Here is a 21,693-nt window from a genome sequence, read left to right on the forward strand (position 1 = left end):
TAACAAAGCAATTGAGAACTCTATCTCTCGATCAGGTGGTAATCCTGACAATTCTTCTGAAAAGACATCAGGAAATTCTCTTACTATAGGGATCTCATCCAAGGTAGGGGTCTCTTTCTTCGTATCCACCACATGAGCCAAATATGCTTCACACCCTTGCCACATCAATTTCTTTGCTTGCAGTACTGAAAGAAACTTCTTATCCCGCCTCTATCCTTGATAGCTGATCCTTTTATTGTCTGTGGTATACATAACAACTCTCTTTCTCTTACAGTCAATATTTGCCTTATACAGGGACAACCAATCCATGCCTAAAATAACATCGAATTCTCCTAACTCAAAAGGTATTAGGTCGACAGGGAAGATATGCCCTGAAATCTCTATGGAACACTTAGGACATAATTGACTTACATGCACTTTATCTTTATTAGCCACCTCTATGGTCAAAGGTTCATCTAAGTCTTCCAACATTAATTGCATTTTACTATCACAGTTCGTGGATATGAAAGATTTGGACGCTCCTGAATTAAATAAAACGTTAATAGGTAAGGAATTAAGAGAAAGTGTACCTGCAACTACATCGGAATCATGAGCTGGAGATTTCTTAGTCATCTTAAAGGTTCTAGCTCTAGCGGTACTTGTTGCTGGTCCTTGGGACACACTTCTTCCAATACTGCCCTGGGTAACTGATCTGCAATTCCTGGCAATATGCCCCACTTTGCCGCTACTAAAACAGGTTACTCCTTGGGTCTCAGACTTGCACTCAGTGGAATAATGACCCTTTTGGCCACACTTAAAACAGTAGACGTTTTCCTTGCACTGACCACTGTGCTTCTTTCCGCATGTCTTGTAGTCGATCACTGGCTTGTTAAACTTTGTTGGAGTAGAACTGACTGAAGTAGTACTAGGCCTAGCCTGAAGAAAATTCGGTCTCCTGAACTTCCTATCCTTATTCTTTCCAAACTGGCGCTGAAACTTCTGACTTACTTCTCCTGCATCTGACCTAGTAGGTCCATATTCAAACTTCCTTTTCTTCTCAACCTGCTCTTTAGCAGCTAACCTCTGGTCACTTTCTATTACTAAGGCAGCCTGCACTACCGAAGTATACATCTTGAGTTGTAAGGCTATGATAAGTGGCATTTTATACCACTTAGAGCGTCTCATAATGGCTTTAATTGGTGTCTTGGACTTAAGTATTTTGTGTATTTGACGTGTTTTCTAGTGTTTTTACATTTCAGTGTATAACTTGCTTAGATAGGTGTTTTTCATCAAATAAAGCTTAAGGATGTGCTTGGAATCAGTCTAGGGGTGATGAACGAAGAAATCAGCAAAAACAGAAGCAGAATAAGGAATTTTCCAGAAAGGTTGCAGGCGGTCGCGCGCTAGGAGCAGGTGGCCGCGCGCTAGGAGCAGGCGACCGCGTGCTAGCAGGCGGTCGCATGGAGGATGCAGGCGACCGCTTGTGGGCGGATTTTTAGAATCTGGATTTTATTAATTCGAGTACGATTGGGCTTTTGTTGGCGCTGGTTCTCTTGGGCTATTATATAAACCTTATGGGAAGATGTTTTCTTCATCAATAAATTAAGAGCAAGGGCAAGAAGATTGAGAAGACCATTTTAGCATGCAACAACGAAGAACAATAAACATACATTTATCTTGTGATTCTTTTAATTCGTTGTAACTGTGGATGCTAGTTTTCTTTATGCTTTGAACCTTAATACTCTTGTGACGTACTTCATTATTTATTAAGTATTTATATTAGCCTTATATTATTGTGTTATTTTTATGCTTTCATATGAACCCATGGTGATGATGAGTTCTATTATGGGCTAATCATGATCATGGGATTCTAGCGGATTTACTATGGATTTCTTTAGTTAATTGTTTAATACCTTGGTATGTGGTGATTGTATGATATCTAGTATAGGTTGTGCTAATTCGTCTTATATGCTTCGCGAACATGTAAGATAGCCTGTTAATCTCTTGTGAAGTGACAGTAAATCCTGAGATTTAGAACTTGCCATGCTACATAGGTTCATATATTGTATGCATGATTAGTGGGTAACTCTAACCGTTTTACTTGCCCTGTATAATCATCATGAACAACTTGCGCTTAAATCGTTATGTTGTCAAATTCTGTTGACATATAGGGTCTCAACATAATTGATGCCTATTCAACTTCTATCTTAATTGTGGATGCGTGGTAGAATGGTATTCGTACAACGAAAGTTGGCGTTTATCAGTTTCGTGTTGTTCGATTAATATCATCACCATTACATGCTAATGTTAATGACAATAACTATTGAATGAAGTAGTAATGAAGTTAGGATCTCATGTGTGTTTCATATTGTTAATTCAAGTGTTTAATTCTCGTAGTTAATATTAGTTAACCAATCTTAATTGTTATTATCTTGGCATTGAAGAATAATCATACATTGGTGAGTAAGTGTTAATTAAATATAATTAATCAGAGTCTCTGTGGGAACGAACTAGAAATCATTCTATATTACTTGCAAACGCGTATACTTGTGTGATTTATTTAGCGCATGCTTTGTGCCTAACAAGTTTTTGGCACCCCTGCCGGGGACTCGGTGTTAATTTTGTTAGTTTATGTACTTTCCATCAGTGGTCATTAGGATTTATTGATTAAGACTTGTTACTTACTGCTTTCAGTTTTATTTCAGGTACTCTAGCGAGCGTTTATGCAAACATGTTCTCGCACTCGCAAGAGAAATTTGGATAATGCTGAGGAAACAGATAAAGCTCTTGACTCTCCGAAAAAGATAATTTTTGAAGATTCGGATAAATAGAGTGAAAAGAAAGAAGCTAAAATAATGGGTGATCGTCTAGCTCAAGCTGATCCAGCTCTTATGGACTTTTCTCGGCCTAAAATTGATGACATTCAGTCAAGCATCATTCATCCGGCTATTGAGGCTAATAATTTTGAAATCAAGCCGGGCACTATTCAGATGGTGCAAAATTCTGTTTCTTTTAGAGGGGTAGTGACTGAAGATCCCAACACGCATATTAGGAATTTTGTCGAGATCTGTAGTACTTTCAAAGATAATGGTGTCACTGATGAGGCTATCAAGCTGAGGCTTTTCCTATTCTCTCTGAGGGACAAAGCTAAGGACTGGTTACATTCGTTACCAGCTGGGTCCATCACTACCTAGGAAGATCTTGCGCAAAAGTTTCTGGTGAAGTTCTATCCAATGGCCAAAACTATAGCTATGAGGAGTGCTCTTACTCAGTTTGCACAGCAACCAGGAGAATCTATGTGCGGAGCTTAGGAGCGCTACAAGGAGATGTTGAGAAAGTGTCCACATCATGGTATGCCTGACTAGATGGTGATCACTGGTTTCTACAATGGTTTGGGGGTCCAATCTCGACCCATGCTCGATGCAGCTTCTGGAGGTGCCTTGTGGGCCAAAAGCTATACTGAGGCCTATAATCTCATTGAAACTATGGCTGCAAATGAGTATCAAAACCCAACTCAAAGGATGATGTTTGGGAAAGTAGCAGGTATTTTGTAAGTCGATGCAGCTATAACTATTACAGCGCACCTTCAGACGCTGTCTAAGAAGGTCGATTCTTTAACCAACTATGACATAAATCAAATAGCTAGTGTCTGTGAGCTTTGTGCAGGCTCTCATACTACAGATCAGTATTCTCTTGTTAATGAATCTGTTCAGTATGTGAACAATTTTTAGAGACCGTAGCAGCCCGTGCCTGCTAATTATCATCCTAATAATAGAAATCATCCCAATTTCAGCTGGAGCAATAATCAGAATGCTGTTCAGCAACCATATCAGCAAGCTGCAAATAAACAGTTTAATCCACCCGGATTCCAGCAACTTCAGTAATTTGCTCAAAGGCAAACATATTCTCAACAAGGAGGTGCTGCTCCACCTTCTAGTGCTGATTTAGAGAAGTTAAAGCTGTTGTGCAAAAGTCAGGTTGTTTCTATCAAGACCTTGGAAAATCAAATTGGACAAATAGCCAATGCCTTGCTCAATCGTCAACCTGGCACACTTCCCAGCGATATTGAAGTGCCAGACAGGAAGGAAGCTAAAGAGCAAGTCAAAGCTGTCACCTTAAGTTCTGGAAAAGTTGCTGATGCTAAAAAAGCAAAAGATGTAGAAGTTGAAGTTGTAGATGAAGAAGGAAAGCAAAAGAGAAAGAGGGGGAACCAATGAAGATTACTGTTGAACACACTCTGCCTAAGGGTAATACAGGGGAGAAACAACTCTATCCTCTACCACCTTTTCCTAAGAGATTGCAAAAACAAAAGCTGGACAAGCAATTTGGTAAGTTTCTGTAGGTGTTCAAGAAACTTCACATTAACATACCTTTCGCTGAGGATCTTGAGAAAATGCCTAGTTATGCGAAATTCATGAAAGGTATTCTTTCGAGGAAGGTGAAACTGGATGATCTTGATACCGTTGCTCTGACGGAAGAGTGCAGTGCCGTTCTGCAATAAAAGTTACCTCCAAAGCTTAAGGATCCAGGTAGCTTCACCATTCCTTGTACCATTGGCAAGTTGTCATTTGACAAGTGCCTTTGCGATTTGGGAGCAAGCATCAATCTGATGCCGTTGTCTATCTTCAAAAAGCTGAATTTGCCTGATCTGAAGCCCACCTACATGTCTCTACAATTGGCTGATCGTTCGATTACATACCCACGAGGCATTATGGAGGACGTGCTAGTAAAGGTAGACAAGCTCATCTTTCCAGCAGATTTTGTCATTCTGGATTTCGAGGAAGATTAGAAGATTCCCATAATCTTGGGAAGACCTTTCTTGGCCACAGGTCGTACCTTGATAGATGTGCAAAAAGGTGAACTCACTATGAGGGTGCAAGATCAAGATGTGACATTCAATGTATTCAATGCGATAAAATTCCCTATGGAAGATGAGGAGTGCTTCAAGGTGGATTTGGTCGATTCTGCAGTTATTTTAGAACTTGATCATGTGCTAAGGTCTGACGCCTTAGAAAAAGCCTTATTGGGGGATTTTGACAGTGAAGATGATGAAGGCAATGAGCAGTTACAATATCTGAATGCTTCTTCTTGGAAATGGAAGTTAGACTTGCCATTTGAATCTCTTGGTAATATTGATCTCAAGAATGCTGAGGGAAAGCTCAAACCATCTATTGAGGAAGTACCTACTTTGGAGCTTAAACCATTTCCTGAACACTTGAGGTGTGCTTTTTTAGGTGAAGCATCTACTTTTCCTGTTATTATTGCATTTGACCTTTCAGGTAGTGATGAGGACAAGCTCTTGAGGATTCTGAGAGAATTCAAATCGGCCATCGGATGGACTATAGCAGATATAAAAGGGATCAGCCCTTCGTACTGCATGCATAAAATTATGCTAAAGGAAGGTAGCAAGCCGACTGTTGAGCAACAGAGAAGGCTTAATCCTATCATGAAAGAAGTGGTGAAGAAAGAAATTATAAAATGGCTGAACGCAGGTATCATATATCCTATTTCCGATAATTCTTGGGTGAACCCCGTGCAATGTGTACCTAAGAAAGGAGGTATTACTGTGGTAGCAAATGACAAGAACAAGCTCATCCCTACTCGAACAGTCACATGATGGAGGGTATGCATGGACTACAGGAAGTTGAATAAAGCCATAAGGAAGGATCACTTCCCTCTTCCATTCATCGATCAGATGCTTGACAGGTTGGCTGGTCATTAATATTATTATATTCTGGATGGCTATTCGGGCTACAATCAGATTTGCATTGCACCAGAAGATCAAGAGAAGACCACCTTCACTTGTCCATTTGGCACGTTTACTTTTCACAGATTTTCTTTTGGCTTATGTGGTGCATCTGCCACTTCTCAGAGATGCATGATGGCCATATTCTCTGATATGATTGGAAATAATGTCGAAGTATTCATGGACGACTTCTCCGTCTTTGGACATTCGTATGATGAATGCTTGAATAATCTCTGTTTGGTGCTCAAAAGGTGTGTTGAGACCAATCTGGTGCTCAATTGGGAAAAATATCACTTCATGGTGCAACAAGGCATCATTCTTGGGCATAAGGTCTCTAATAAAGGTCTTGAGGTGGATAAAGCCAAGGTGGGCGTTATTGAAAATCTTCCACCACCTATTTATGTGAAAGGAATCCGTAGCTTTCTTGGTCATGCGGGTTTTTATCGGCGTTTTATCAAGGATTTCTCTAAGATATATAAGCCGTTGTGCAATTTGCTCGAGAAAGATGTGCCTTTCAAATTTGATGATGAATGCTTGGCATCATTCGAGACTCTCAAGAAGAGTTTAATCACCGCACCAGTTATTACGGCACCTGATTGGAGAGAACCTTTTGAGATGATGTGTGATGCAAGTGATTATGCAGTGGGAGCAATTATTGGGCAGCGAAAGACTAATATCTTTCACGTGGTCTACTATGCTAGTAAAATGCTAAATGGAGCCCAACTGAACTACACTACTACTGAGAAGAGCTCTTGGCTATAGTTTTTGATTTCGAAAATTTTTTATCTTATCTACTGGGGACAAAGGTGACAGTGTTCACTGATCACGCTGCCATCCGTTATCTGGTCTCAAAGAAGGATTCGAAGCCTAGACTTATTCGTTAGGTTCTCTTACTACAGGAATTCGAGTTAGAGATCAAGGATCGAAAAGGTACTGAAAATCAAGTGGCTGACCATCTCTCTAGATTGGAGAATCCCAATTCTACTTCACCTGATAAGACATTGATCAATGAATCTTTTCTGGATGAGCAGTTGTTCGCAATTCAAGAGGAAGAGCCATGGTTCGCAGACATTGTGAACTATCTTGTTAGCAATATAATGCCTCCTAATATGAATGCGGCTCAAAAGAAGAAGTTTATGCATGAGGTGAAGTGGTATATGTGGGATGAACCATATTTGTTTAGACAAGGAGCTGACCAGATCATTAGGAGATGTATCCCATTCTATGAAACGGAGGGGATATTATGAGACTTTCATTCCACAGTTTATGGTGGACATTATGGTGGTGAAAAGACAGCAGCTCGTATTCTTCAAGCAGGTTTTTTCTGTCATACGTTGTTTAAGGATGCACATCAGTTTATTTTAAGGTGTGATCATTGCCAAAGAGTTGGGAATCTTTCCAGAAAGAATGAGATGCCTTTAAATGTGCTACTTGAAGTTGAGGTCTTCGACGTTTGGGGATCGATTTCATGGGACTATTTATCTCATCCTGCAATAATCAGTACATCTTGCTGGCAGTCGATTATGTCTCGAAATGGGTAGAAGTCAAAGCTCTACCGACTAATGATGCAAAGGTAGTGCTGAGTTTTCTTCATAAGCAGATATTCACAAGGTTTAGAACGCCACGAGTTATCATAAGTGATGAAGGGTCGCATTTCTGCAGTCGTAAGTTCACTTCTATGATGCAACGCTACAATGTGAATCATCACATTGCTACTGCCTATCATCTGCAAACTAATGGTCAAGCTGAAGTGTCTAATAGAGAGATCAAGTGCATTCTAGAGAAAGTCGTTTGTCCGTCAAGGAAACATTGGTTTTTGAAGCTCGATGAAGCTGTTTGGGCTTATAGAACAGCATACAAGACTCCACTTGGGATGTCCCCGTTTCAACTTGTCTATGGTAAGGGATGTCATTTACCTGCGAAGCTTGAGCATAAGGCTTATTGGGCATTGAAGAAGTTAAACCTTGATTTAGATGCAGCTGGAAAGAAGCGAATGCTTCAGTTAAATGAACTTGATGAATTTTGACTTTAAGCGTACGAAAACAACAAAATGTACAAGGAAAAGGTAAAAAGGTGGCATGACAGGAAGCTATCGCCTAAGTCATTCATGCCGGGGCAACAAATTCTTCTATTTAACTCTCGTCTTCGACTTTTTCCTGGAAAGTTGAAATCAAGGTGGTCTGGACCATTTATCGTCAAAACTGTGTTTCCACATGGAGCGGTGGAGATTTTTGAGAACGATCCGGGCCAAGCATTCAAAGTAAATGGTCAGAGATTGAAGCACTATTTTGGGAATACGACAAACGGTGAAGTGGTAAGTGCCGTTTTATTGTCCACTTGATCGCATTACTCTACGTCAAGCTAATGATGTACAAGAAGCGCTTCTTGGGAGGCAACCCAAGATATGAGACCATAGGACACCTTAAAATTTAGTACTTTATCCAAAAACCCAAAAAAATCCGAAAAAAGTTGGCAGAATTTTTTTTCCCAGAAGCCTAGCAGGCGCCCGTGTGCTAGCACGCGCCCGCCTGCTGGTGACAGGTGGCCGCATGCGACCCTGATTTTTGAAAAATCATTTTTCAGCCTATAAAAATAATAACAAAACAGAAAAAACAAAATTCACAGAAGCCATATCACCCATTAACCCACGAATTCCCCCCATACTTAGCCACAATTCCCACTCCTAATCAAATTCTAACCCTAATTTTGCCCTATAAATATATACAACCTCTACATACACATCTCACACACTTTTAACTCTACAAAATCTCTCCTACACACCAAAGACAAACTCTCTAACTCTTATTCTCAGTTCTCATGGCCCCAAAGAGATCACGAACTGTGGGTAGCAGCAGCACCAACCTAACGGCTACTGATTCTTTAAGGAATACTGCTCTGAGGCCCCGATTGTTGGATAGGGCTGCTAAAGAAGAGTACACCAAGCTTCTGACTAAGAAGATTATGAAGGAGAGGGGGTTCTTGCCATCAGGGAGGGATGGTGAGTTGCTGTTGATGATTACTGAGAATGGATGGATTACATTCTGCGAGTCACCTGAGGCGGTACCGATGAGTGTTGTTCGCGAGTTCTATGCGAACGCCAAGGCTGACAAGAATGGGTTTTCTGTTGTTCGTGGGCTTACTGTTGATTATCAGCCCGAGGCGATTTGTCGTGTTATTAGACAATGATAAAGGAAAACACAGGAGGAGAACTGGAATGCAAAGGCCCCTGAGGACATTGATTTGGACTTGATTATTGCTACTCTCTGTCAGCCGGACACAGTGTGGAAGTTCAAAAGGGGATCCAACGATTATCGTAGTTTCCCTGCTGTCGCGATGAACAGGTATGCTCGTGCTTGGAATGTATTTATATGTGCTAATATTCTTCCTTCTTCGCATGCACATGAGGTTACAGTGGAGAGGGCGAGATTGTTATGGGGGATTTTGAATGATGAATATTATGTGGACCTTGGTGAATTCATCTACCAAGGGATTTTAAAGTTTTTGAGGGGGAAATTGCAGTACCCTATCCCGTATGCCTCTATTGTCATGAAGCTTTGCAAGGCATGTGGAGTCCAGTGGCTTTCTTATGAGCAGTTGCAGATGTCGGCCACTCCTATTGATTCATTGACTTTGAATGCGATACAGGAGTGGACGGGTGGAGAGCCCGAGTCACATGGTTTAGGATATCGCCTTCTGGGAGGAGTTCCAGCAGCTAGTGCTGCCATGGCTAGGCCCAGTCAGGGTCAGAGAGAGGCAGGCTCTTCGAGAGCTCAGGGAGGAGATGGTTTAGGATTGGCTGATGTCCAGTACAGGAGGCTTTCCAGGAGGATGGATGCGATGTATGAGTCACAGAGTCAGTTTACGCACGAGCTCACCCAAGCACTTGGGACTGCATTTAGAGGCCTTGGAGCTAACATCCAGTGGCCCGTTTATGGTGAGGATTCTGCTTATCCACCTCCTGACACTCTACCCTCTAAGGGTGATGATGATGATGATTCGTCTGAGTAGGTATACCCTGTGTTCCTTTCTATTACCTTCACTGGGGACAGTGAAGATTTTAAGTTTGGGGGTGGTAGTTAAGGAACATATTTGTGTGTGTATCATGTAGTTGCATTTTCATGATTAGTTTAGCTCATTTAGTTGCATATTTTTGCCATATTTTTGCCATATAGTTTTTTTATTTATAGCTTTAATTATCATGCGTAGACCATGACCACTTTGTGTGGCTTTACCGATTAATATGCGATATTGATGCGAGTGTCATGATAGCGTTAGAGTGATTTTGAATCTTTTTAGGTTGATATGCATGCTAGAAACACTTGTAATTTCACTAAGTCTTAGAGTATGCTTAAGGACTAGATTGTTTTAATGATTTGATGGTTTTTGAGGTTAATCTATTGCTTATACTAAGAATGCATGATAGGCTCTTAATGATAAAAGATATGAAAAGATAAAAATTGGAAAAAAAATTGGAATTCATTGCTAGTTTTGGCTAGGCGTCAAATGGCTAGTAGCCGGCTCGTATTGTATACGAGTAGTCTAGGGTTGAGCAAGATGGAGCGAAACATACTTGCTTAGAAATTAAAAAAAAAAGAAAAGAAAAGAAAGGAAAAAAAGAAAGAAGAAAAATATGGTTAATGCAAAATTGATCACGAGTGGGCTCTTTGGTATTCGAGTTATTAAGTTCTTAGGGGACTTTGTGCCTAGTGACCTAAGACTTTTATAGTCCGGGATCCGCTAACCTAACGCTCGCTAAATGGGTACCATTGCATAAGTCTTTTGTGGACCTCACTCATTGCACGATCAAATAAGCATTTATTTATGTGTTGAATAAAAGTATGATTCCTTAATAAACTCCAATAATCTTGAAGTGTTATAAGTCATTTTGTGTCTACAATATATTCTTCGTATAAGTTTGTGATTGCCTTGAGGATAATTAAGTTATGATGATTGATCTAGTTTCGAAGCATATCTGTTAAGCATTCGCACACACCATGTTTTTAGTTGTATGTTAGCTTATGTGATTTGATTGATCTTTAGTCGCCTAATTGCATTTGTTGATATGACATGTGTTGGTTGGTTTAGTCATTGCTTGTTAAACTTTGTTGGAGTAGAACTGACTGAAGTAGTACTGGGCCTAGCCTGAGGGAAATTCAGTCTCCTGAACTTCCTATCCTTATTCTTTCCAAACTGGCGCTGAAACTTCTGACTTACTCCTCCTGGTTCTGACCTAGTAGGTCCACCTTCAAACTTCCTTTTCTTCTCACCTCGCTCCTTAGCAGCTAACCTCTGGTCACTTTCTATCACTAAGGCAGCTTGAACTACCGAAGTATACATCTTGAGTTGTAAGGCTATGATAAGTGGCATTTTATACCACTTAGAGCGTCTCATTACGGCTTGAATTGGTGTCTTGGACTTAAGTATTTTGTGTATTTAACGTGTTTTCTAGTGTTTTTGCATTTTAGGGTATAACTTGCTTAGATAGATGCTTTATCAAATAAAGCTTAAGGAAGTGCTTGGAATCAGTCTAGGGGTGATGAGCGAAGAAATCAGCACAAAACGAAGCAGAATAAGGAATTTTCCAGAAAGTTTACAGGCAGCCGCGCGCTAGGAGCAGGCGACCGCGTGCTAGCAGGCGGCCACATGGAAGATATAGGCGACCGCCTATGGGCGGATTTTTAGAATCTGGATTTTATTAATTCGAGTACGATTGGGCTTCTGTTGGTGCTGGTTCTCTTGGGCTATTATATAAACCTTATGGGAAGACGTTTTCTTCATCAAGAAATCAAGAGCAAGGGCAAGAAGATTGAAAAAACCGTTTTAGCACGCAATAATGAAGAACAGGAAGCATACGTTTATCTTGTGATTCTTTTAATTCGTTGTAACTGTGGATGCTAGTTTTCTTTATGCTTTGAACCTTAATACTCTTGTGACGTACTTCATTATTTATTAAGTATTTTTATTAGCCTTATATTATTGTGTTATTATCATGCTTTCATGTGAACCCATGGTGATGATGAGTTCTATTATGGGCTAATCGTGATCATGGGATTCTAGCGGATTTACTATGGATTTCTTTAGTTAATTGTTTAATACCTTAGTATGTGGTGATTGTATGATATCTAGTATAGGTTGTGCTTATTCGTCTTATATGCGTCGCGAACATGTAAGATAGCCTGTTAATCTCTTGTGAAGTGACAGTGAATCTTGAGATTTAGAACTTGCCATGCTACATAGGTTCATGTATTGTATGCATGATTAGTGGGTAACTCTAACCGTTTTACTTGCCCTGTGTAATCATCATAAATAACTTGCACTTAAATCGTTATGTTGTCAAATTCTGTATACATATAGGGTCTCAACATAATTGATGCCTATTCAACTTCTATCTTAATTGTGGATGCTTGGTAGAATGGTATTCGTACAATGAAAGTTGGCGTTTATCAGTTTCGTGTTGTTCGATTAATATCATCACCATTACATGCTAAGGTTAATGACAATAACTATTGAATGAAGTAGTAATGAAGTTAGGATCTCATGTGTATTTAATATTGTTAATTCCAGTGTTTAATTCTCGTAGTTAATATTAGTTAACCAATCGTATTTGTTATTGTCTTGGCATTGAAGAATAATCATACATTGGTGAGTAAGTGTTAATTAAATATAATTAATCAGAGTCTCCGTGGGAATGAACTAGAAATCATTCTATATTACTTGCGAACGCGTATATCTACGTGATTTATTTAGCGCATGCTTTGTGCCTAACAGGCTACAACTCCACTCCTAATCTCCGGCTTCAACCCTTGTTGAAACCGTTTCGCTCCCTGAGCTTCCGAACTCACATACTCTGGTGCTATACAAGCCAACTCCGTGAACTTGGCTTCATACTCTGTGACGCTTCTGTCTCCTTGCTTCAACTCTAAAAACTTCATCTCCATTTGACTCTAGAGATAATCCGGAAAATATTTTTCCAAGAACAGTTCTGTAAATCGGGTCCATGGGATAGGACCTTCTCCTTCTAACGCTCGTGTAGATCCTGGCAGCAACAGGATCCACATCACCTTTAAATTCTAGGAGTTTTACAGCCTGGAAAGACTTAAAACTAACAACCTGGGTTATCCCCCCCATCTCATGCTGCTGTTGGATTTGCTGTTGTTGTTGCTGTATGAGCTTTTGTTGTTGTTGATGTTGTTGTTGCTGGAATTGTTATTGCTGTTGGGCCAGCTGAGTAGACTGTTGACACAACAAATCTATCAATTCACTCATGGAGGGATCCCCAACAGATCTATGGTTGGGTTGAGAATTTTTCTTTAGTGACATTCTCATGAAACATAGCAGTCATATATAAAAAAATGGATTGCTCCAAGCAGTTTATACATATGTATCAGGAGAGTGTTGCCACTAAGACAATATCCTCATCCTCAGATAATTGGATCCATCATGAGTGAATGATCATAATCTAGAATACCAGCAACAGAAGCAACAATAGTGGTAACAACAATAATAACAACACACAAGTATATATGAAAACTGAACAACATAATAAAGCAGCTACTATATAACAACCAACAGAATCCAACTGATACAACTAAAATCCAATTGAAAAGAAACCATCCGAATACACAACAAAACTGGCTGTCATAGCATCCTCCGCCTACTATAACTACAGCAACATAATATACATATATAAAGAAAACAACTACAGAATTCCTGAAAGCCAACTCTGAGCTCTGTATCTCACTGCTGCGGTCCTGGTCTAACCACTGCCACTGCCACCGATAGAACCTAACTCAAACACCAACCAGTTCACCAGGTCCTGGTACTGAATGGCCCTGAACTCTGAGCTAAGAAAATGGTCGATGGACCTAGCTCTCTCCACAGCAGTCTGGGTGAAAGATCGCACATGGGCCTGCACATCAGGTGAAGGGGCAGGGATGCCCTAGAAAGGTCCAACTGGTATCTGGTAAAGCTGTGCAGCCAGCTCCGGGCTCTGCTCTCTAATGAAAGACCTATTCATCGCTTGGTGAACATGGTAGGGAATCGGGGAAGAGGTACCGGTAGAGGCAGATGGGGGAACCGGAGGTCTCGAAGAGGAAGAACTGTAACGCCCTTCGAACCCGGGTCAGAAGTTTGGGGTCCCCAACACACACACCCACCATATTTATACATGTATATAGAATGTTATATACATTGACCCTTCTTTTCTTAACCATGGATCGCAACAGGTTCAAGTCTGAAAACAAGCCATAACCTTATCTTTTATTACATCGTACCAAAACCCAACTAGTTCAACTTACAACTGATAATGATATGGTTATTACAATCTTGCATAACTCATCTACAATTTAAAGCTCTTTCTAGCTCTATCCAACTTAACCTGGAATCCTAGCTCGCACACTGAACTGGGAATCCTCATTACCAACAATTTCCTTTTCAACTGTTGAAAATATAAAAAGGTTTGCAAGAGTGAGTTAACTAGCTCAGCAAGTCATAATAGCAATAAATGAGGTTAAACAATAATTAATTGAAATGATTCAGAAGAATCAAGTTTCTAAATAAGCAATGATTAGAATTAGATATTAACTTTTCATTTTAAAAGCCAAGGTTAGGTTGCTGATCAGTCACACACTAACCCCGAGCAAGGCTCCCAGTTTTGCTCTATATACTAGATCCAAGGCACGCATTGGCCTAATATAACCACGAATCTGGTCCGACCACGAATCTGGTCCACATTTATAAAACCATCCAATTCTAAAACAATTCAATATGATAACCAATGTAATTCAATAAGCTGAATCATAAACAACATTTATTTTGAAGCATAGGGTGATTCGCAATACCATGAAGGTATAATAAGGAATTCAAAAAGATTGGATTTCAAACAAGGAAAATCTCAGAAAGTAGAAGACCAAGGGTTCAAGGGTTACAAGGTTTGGTCTTCTGTCAAACAAGGAATAAGGGTCGGTATGTTAAGCAATTCAATATCAGAAATCAGTATGTGGTAGATATGTATTTGTGGAGTAGTATCGTATGTGTTTGGCTCATATCTGAGAATTCAGCAATCAATGGTTTATGAAAAATAAGGCTTATGGCTCAAGATCAATAAGAATTAGGGTTCAAGGTTGAATAGTTTAAAGCGCTTGCAATATAAAACAAGAGTTATTTTGAATAATAGCAACATGTTATGAGAAAGTTCGAAAATATTTGTAATATATCTTGAAGAAAGGTTTAGAAGTACTTGCCTTATCACAGATGATTTCTAACTTTACTTGTACTCATCTAACAGTTTTACTCATCAACCACTTTCATTTTCTTCCTATGCCTTTCTTCTATTTATCAATCACTTGCCTTCTCTTTCTACGCTTTAGTTCTATTTACTCATCACTGAATTTCTTTTCTATGCCTCATTTACTCAGCTAGGCATCAAAAGTATCTATCAATATTCAAACTCATATTATTCTAATCGTCACACAGACTTCATAAGCTTTTATCTACCCTTCGTTTCACCCAAATCTGATTTACGGATTGAAAGTTATGACTAAAACAGTCAAATAATAACCACATAAGCATATAACACATCAATCAGATAGCACGTAGCACATAGCACGCAGGATATCCGATCAAAATAATTTTTCAAAAAAGATTCAGGGTCAAAATGATTTTCGAGGTATTTATTACGAATTTTTGAACATTTTTCGAAATTAAAACGGGACTCCGAATAAATATATAATTAAATAATAAGGTCCGAACACCCGAATCTGGCTTTAAAATAATTTTATAATAATTATCGAGCTTTGAAAATAATTTTAAATAATATTTTAAAGCTCGAAACCATTTTTCGAAATTTTTAAATCCAAATAAATAATTAAATCTAATTAAATAATAAATTTAAATTAATTAATAACAAATAAATTAATTACTCAATTAATATTTGAATTAATTGACTAATTAAATAATTAATTATCAACTAAAATTAATTGACTAATTAATTAAGATTTATTTTTAGAATTTAAAATAATTTTCAGAATTAAAAATATGTATTTTTAGAATTTAAAATAAATAAAAACATTTTCTGAAAATAATTAAAACAGGAATATAATTTTTGAATTTTCTGGAAAAGCCAGGGATGAAAATGTAAACTTTTGCAAAATGGGGGGTGATATGGTAATTTCACCATCCCCCTTCTCAACCAGGCTGATTGGAACTCCATGGCTGCCGCCATGGAGCTTTTCCGCTACTCCCCGATTGCCCAGAAACACACCATAACATCATGAAATGTTCCTTAGCGATCCAGAAGCACAATTCTACAATTTATTCGTTCAAATCACCGGCAATAAGCTCGGAAAACGGGCCGGAACTCTCTGCCGCCGCCATGCCCGACTTTCCAGCCGACAGGAACTATTCACCCTCCGTTTAATTCATTTATACCAATGAATTACTGGTTCAACGATCTATGTAATGACATGAACGAATTAAACTAATAACTCTTATTTCAAATATATCCAAAAATCAATCAATAACAATCAAGAACATAAACCCTGGTTTTTAATCCTGAGAATCGAACCACAATTTGGGCATGTTATTGAACTCAGTTTTTGACATAAAATATACCAAAATGACCGGAAAGAAAAGATCTACATGATTATGCCATCAAATCATATAAAAAATATCAAGAGAAAAATTCCTAATTTAATCCATAAATAATTCGAATTAAAATAATTAAATAAGAGAAATACCTTGATTTCTGCATAAAAATAGATGGTTGATTCAGAAAGAGTTTTTTGAGAGCTTCATTTTGATATATTGCACGCCCGAATCGGAGTTTGATAACACCTTCGTTTGTGTGTTTAATTATGAAGAACGCGACGTTTTTGGGGTTTTCCTCTGTAAATTCTATATTTCTACTGATCAATTATGATTATATGAATAAAAATGAAATAATGAAAGGGATATATATATTTATGGAATATTGGTTCGTGTTGGATCATTTTGGATCGATAAATTAGTTGCTTAGCCGCTAAGTAACTGCAAAAATGATCCAATTTGGTACCCGTATTGGATAATTATCCAAACCGGGCTTTTTATAAAACACTTTATACAAAAATAATGTAATAATATCCCGTCTTTCAAGAATACAGGTTTTGTTGATTCACCGAAATGATTATTGTATCGAAAATCTTGCGTCAGGCCTCGCACGGGTCAAACCGTAATCTGAATTGAAAAAGTCAAAACACGGAAAATGTCTGGAATTACCAAATTAGGTTAGGAAGGAGTTTTCAAAAGAGTTTCGGGTTGTAAAATTGTAAAAATGGTTGAACTTGGATGATTTCTGGCTTTATAAAATAATTTTGTAATTATTTAGAAAATAATTAATAAATTCATAAATCAATATAAAATCATATAACAGTCCAAAAATTACCAGAAAAATACCGTAATTAGCTATATTTTATTCTGGTCATAATAAAATTAACATACTTATACCTTACCACATATAAGCATCCACATATCGACACCCATCATCAGATAATTCACCAAAAATCACATAATAATCACATAAAAATCATTTACTGATAAAAATAATTACACGCAATATCTCGGATATTACATCCTCCCCCTTAAAAGAATTTTGTCCTCAGAATCACACTAAAGATCAGATAATGATATATTCAAGTATCTCACTTCCATTTTCTCAGGTTGATCCTTCAACCTTACAACTTTTCATAAATTTTACTCGCAACATCTTTCATTACTTAACAACCTCTCGCTGACATCATATTCTATTCGTTGCTCATATAACTCAACTCAAGTCTCCATTTTATATATAATGGAATTTAATTACTTTTCCTGAATATACACATATAAACACCCTATGAACCATCTATACATGTGGCGGTGAAGCCAACTCACTTACAATTATCCTGCCTATTTTACTGTTCCAAAAGGACCAGCATAATGCGTATTAATTCTCTTTTCTTTTTAATTCTAGTAATTCGTGCTCATGAACATTTGCAGTAGTTACTAGTTGTTGAATCTCATTCCCACATGTTCATTTGTTCAATTAACCTAGTTTGTAATCGCTTCCAATCGCCTCCGAGGCTCTTTAATTATTCCTTTAATCTTCTTGTCCATCTGCGAATGATATACTGAGACCATGGCGTATTCGATTCCTGACGTTCTCGAAATTATACCAGGATTAAGAATTAAAGAGAAAATCTTGACTGGATATGATTGACGTACAAACTTATAACAATATCTTATTTTCCTTGAATCATAATCGAGTATATTTGTTGAGAGAAAATCTCTTACTACTTTGAAGGAAATACACTAGCATGGAGGCATCACCAGTATATTCTAACCCATATTATTATTTATTTTGATTCTAAGAAGTTCTCATACGAAACAGACTCCAATGCTTTCCCTTGACGTTTTGTCACATATAACGTTTATTCTTTCTTTGTGCCATACTATCAGAAAGTCTTATTTGACATCTATATCATGTATCATATTCTCGGAGTAGCTTGAATTCCTTGAGTTATCGATATTTAGACAAATTCCTATCTTTTAGTTCCGCCTTACTTAATGCCCGTTCATCTAGTAGTGGTATATACTATTCTGGTTTGACATAATTCATTGTATTCTGAATAGTCTTGTCAAATCTCACATCAAACAATATTGATCATTTACGATAAATTTCTGGATCTGATGACGTACCACCATTTCTTCAAGCAGTAACTAACCCACTTATTGGATGAACTGTTAATTAAATCAGGAGAATGATTAGGTTTGGATAACCTATCGATAATGATGCAATTAACGCTTTCCTCACCTTTAGTTCCCAGGTGATTTCACTACAACGTCTCCTGGCGAAAAGTATCCATCTAGCCTTTGATGTCCCACCTTAATTCTTGGGTAGGTATAACATTTATTTACGTTTTCCCCCCATTTTCTTTTCATGTCTGGTCACTAGATATTTCCCTTTAGCCCTCGGTACTTGATCGTACTCCTGGGATGCATTCCCTATCTCAATTTGCAAGTGTTTCCTAAATTTTTCACCTTACTTCTGTCTTTCATATTACCCATATCTTACCTATATCTTGGCATCTTATAAAGTTTCTTTATCACCCTTTTGATTCCACTTCCTTTCATATTTCCGTTCTTCATTCTCATAGCTCATTCAAAACCGAACTCTTGACATTAATACTCATTTTGATGTCATATCAAATTAGATATCAATACGAACTTTGATGCTCACAACATCCCATTCTGAAGTAAACACGAATCATTTATATTAATACCACTTTCGATATTTAATAACAACCTAAGTCTCAATATCAATCAGAAACTGAATTAAAACTGTATCTCATCTTTTATCCAAAACAGGAATACTTGGTAAATAATTTATTGTATGATTATCAAAATAATTTAGAAACACGATGTCCTTTAATAAACTTTATTGCAGATGCTAAAATCTCTTTGATTATCTAATAAAATCCGTATTGGTGTAGTTATTAATCTCTTATTTATTCCACCTCCCTTCTTTCTTTCCTTCATTCCTTCTCTTTGCTCTATTTTAAATCTTTAGTTCTTGAGAACATTTCTCTCACTTATCCATTCAAATAACTTTGTATTTCTATTGTCCATTATAAAGGGCATATTCATCCAAGTAAAGCCTCACACACTTGCAGCAATTCCTGAATTCTACTACTGTCCTTACTTCCTACAAATTTCTCATTGCTTTGATTTCGAATTTGAAAGTCACATCAAAATTTGACTTAATCTAATTGGAATCGATTTCCATCTAACTGACCATTAATTGGTAAAATTAACCAATTAACTCACTCAATTGATCAATTACACCAAGTGATGACTAGCTAAATGAAATCAAAGACCAATTATATATAGTCGGATTGGCTGTAACAACCTTTTTAAGAGCCGAGATCATAATTGTTTGGAGTATCAACATTATCAATAACACAAGAAAGTATACTCTCTATTTTGAAAAGTAGGATATTTCCAAAAATTTTGGCAGCATCTCCTTTATATTATTGACTACCAGTCGGGCTCAAGCCGACACCAACAATTAATCAAACAACCAACAATCAACCTTCAAATATACCAATCCACTGCCACCTTCTAAACTCATTATATCACCACCACATATAATGTTTTTCCCGTATAACCCATATCTTTAGTTCAACTTAAGATTATAGTGAACAATTCTTATTATACCATACATTTTCTCATATCTTCTGATTGTAACAGAATATCACTAATGAGTATCATTACAACTTATTCTAGATTTCTTTTAGTTTGTGCTTCGATTCAAGCTCTTTATTTAACAATTTATCCATCCTTGAAAATATACGCTTATTCTCATTAGTTAACTTGTTCAACTTCTGATAACCAACGCGTGGTCTTAACCAACATTATTATAATCTTGTGAAAGAATTCATTGGGTTTTAAAGTATCACTTTTTAAAAATTATTGCAGTCAAACCATGATACTCTCATCTCCCCTTATGTCCTTCCATAGTGAACCTTCTTTGCTGACCCAGTTAGAAGCATCAAATTTACCATAACTCACTTACTTGAGTGAGAAAGCCCAACCATCCCTTGATGAACACACTCAAAGTTTATTCGTAACTAGCATTTCTTTGATCTTGAATCTTTATGAAAATTATCTCCCACATGATTGAGGTATGCTTCATCTTCACAACGTATTAATGGAGCATTTGGTTATTATTAAGAATTTCTTCATTCGCTTCTGTTGTCCAATCAATCATTTGCCTTATCCGGTATACACAGCTTTACTTTCTTATTCCTCTAGTTAATTTACTTCATATGATTCGCTTACTCCTCCAATTCACGCTAAAATCTCATATTTGCAACGTATCATGTTTACAAATTTCCACCCCTGATGTGATGTCCTCGTAACAATCCCGTTATCGGCATAATGGTTCTTCTCTGCACGTAAATGTCCACCATTTATTGGCTTACAATTATCCATACTCATCATATAACTCCATATGCTACACGGGTTCATCTCACGTCCTTTTTAAAATATTCAAAGGATAGACCTTACACAAGAAGGAATTTATGTATATTATTCTGTTTGAAAACCTTTTATAAGGAATAAGAGTACAAGGAAACAATCAGAAAGATCCATGAATCAATAAATCATAATTGAAGAGGAAAGAATGAATGATGATTTGGATATGAGTGAGACAACCATATTTGTACTCAAGATGACCAGTCTTTCATACTATATGGCATACAACACATGATTAGGTGACGTCCCACCAGACTCGTTTTCATTTCGACAAAGCGTCACACCATAACACTGCTTGTCTCAATCAGAAAGCAATATTTTGATGGAAGAATGATTTGAAAGAGATTCAACAATTTCCTTGTTACCTTATAGAGCTGATCATGAAAGAAGTTCATACTTTACTCAATATTTATAAGAATATATATATAGGATTATAGAAAAGAATGATATCATTGGTCGCCATCCACATTTCATCTATTTACAGCTTCAACGCTGATTCGATCAATATATTTCAATCCGAGTCATATATTAACCTTAGAAAGTTCTCTGACATGCCTTCTTAATCGATCATAAGAATAAATTCCCCTGTACTGGGTTTTATATCTTTAGTGTCGTGCTTCCCTGTTCAATATATTTATGATTCGACTCTATTTGCAGTCTTACGAGATTTACAATCATAACTTCAAATTTCGCTTATGCTGCTGATCGTTCAACATATCGCCTCTTTTGCTAATAACATTCTTCCTTTAGGAAATTCTGGAAATTTTTCAATATTCTTTGATCCTAGTCAGCTTTTTTTAGATCGACGTACCCTTTAAACTCTAATAGTCTCAAAAATTGGATGAATAGTTTCTCCATACATTGGTTCTGTTATTTAATCTTATCAAGCAAGATTTGCACTCTTCTGTTAGAAATAATCA

The 21,693-nt window shown here is 37.4% G+C and overlaps 1 non-coding gene across 1 annotated transcript; it reads right to left on the reverse strand.

Annotated features, from left to right (window-relative positions):
• Positions 1-3,227: 3,227 nt before the first annotated feature.
• Positions 3,228-3,334, reverse strand: LOC141722629 (small nucleolar RNA R71). The gene has a single exon (XR_012575639.1). It is a non-coding gene; the product is annotated as a small nucleolar RNA R71 (small nucleolar RNA).
• Between the last annotated feature and the right edge of the window lie 18,359 nt (positions 3,335-21,693).

Source organism: Apium graveolens, chromosome 4 (genome assembly GCF_009905375.1).
Source record: "Apium graveolens cultivar Ventura chromosome 4, ASM990537v1, whole genome shotgun sequence".
Classification (NCBI taxonomy): domain Eukaryota; kingdom Viridiplantae; phylum Streptophyta; class Magnoliopsida; order Apiales; family Apiaceae; genus Apium; species Apium graveolens.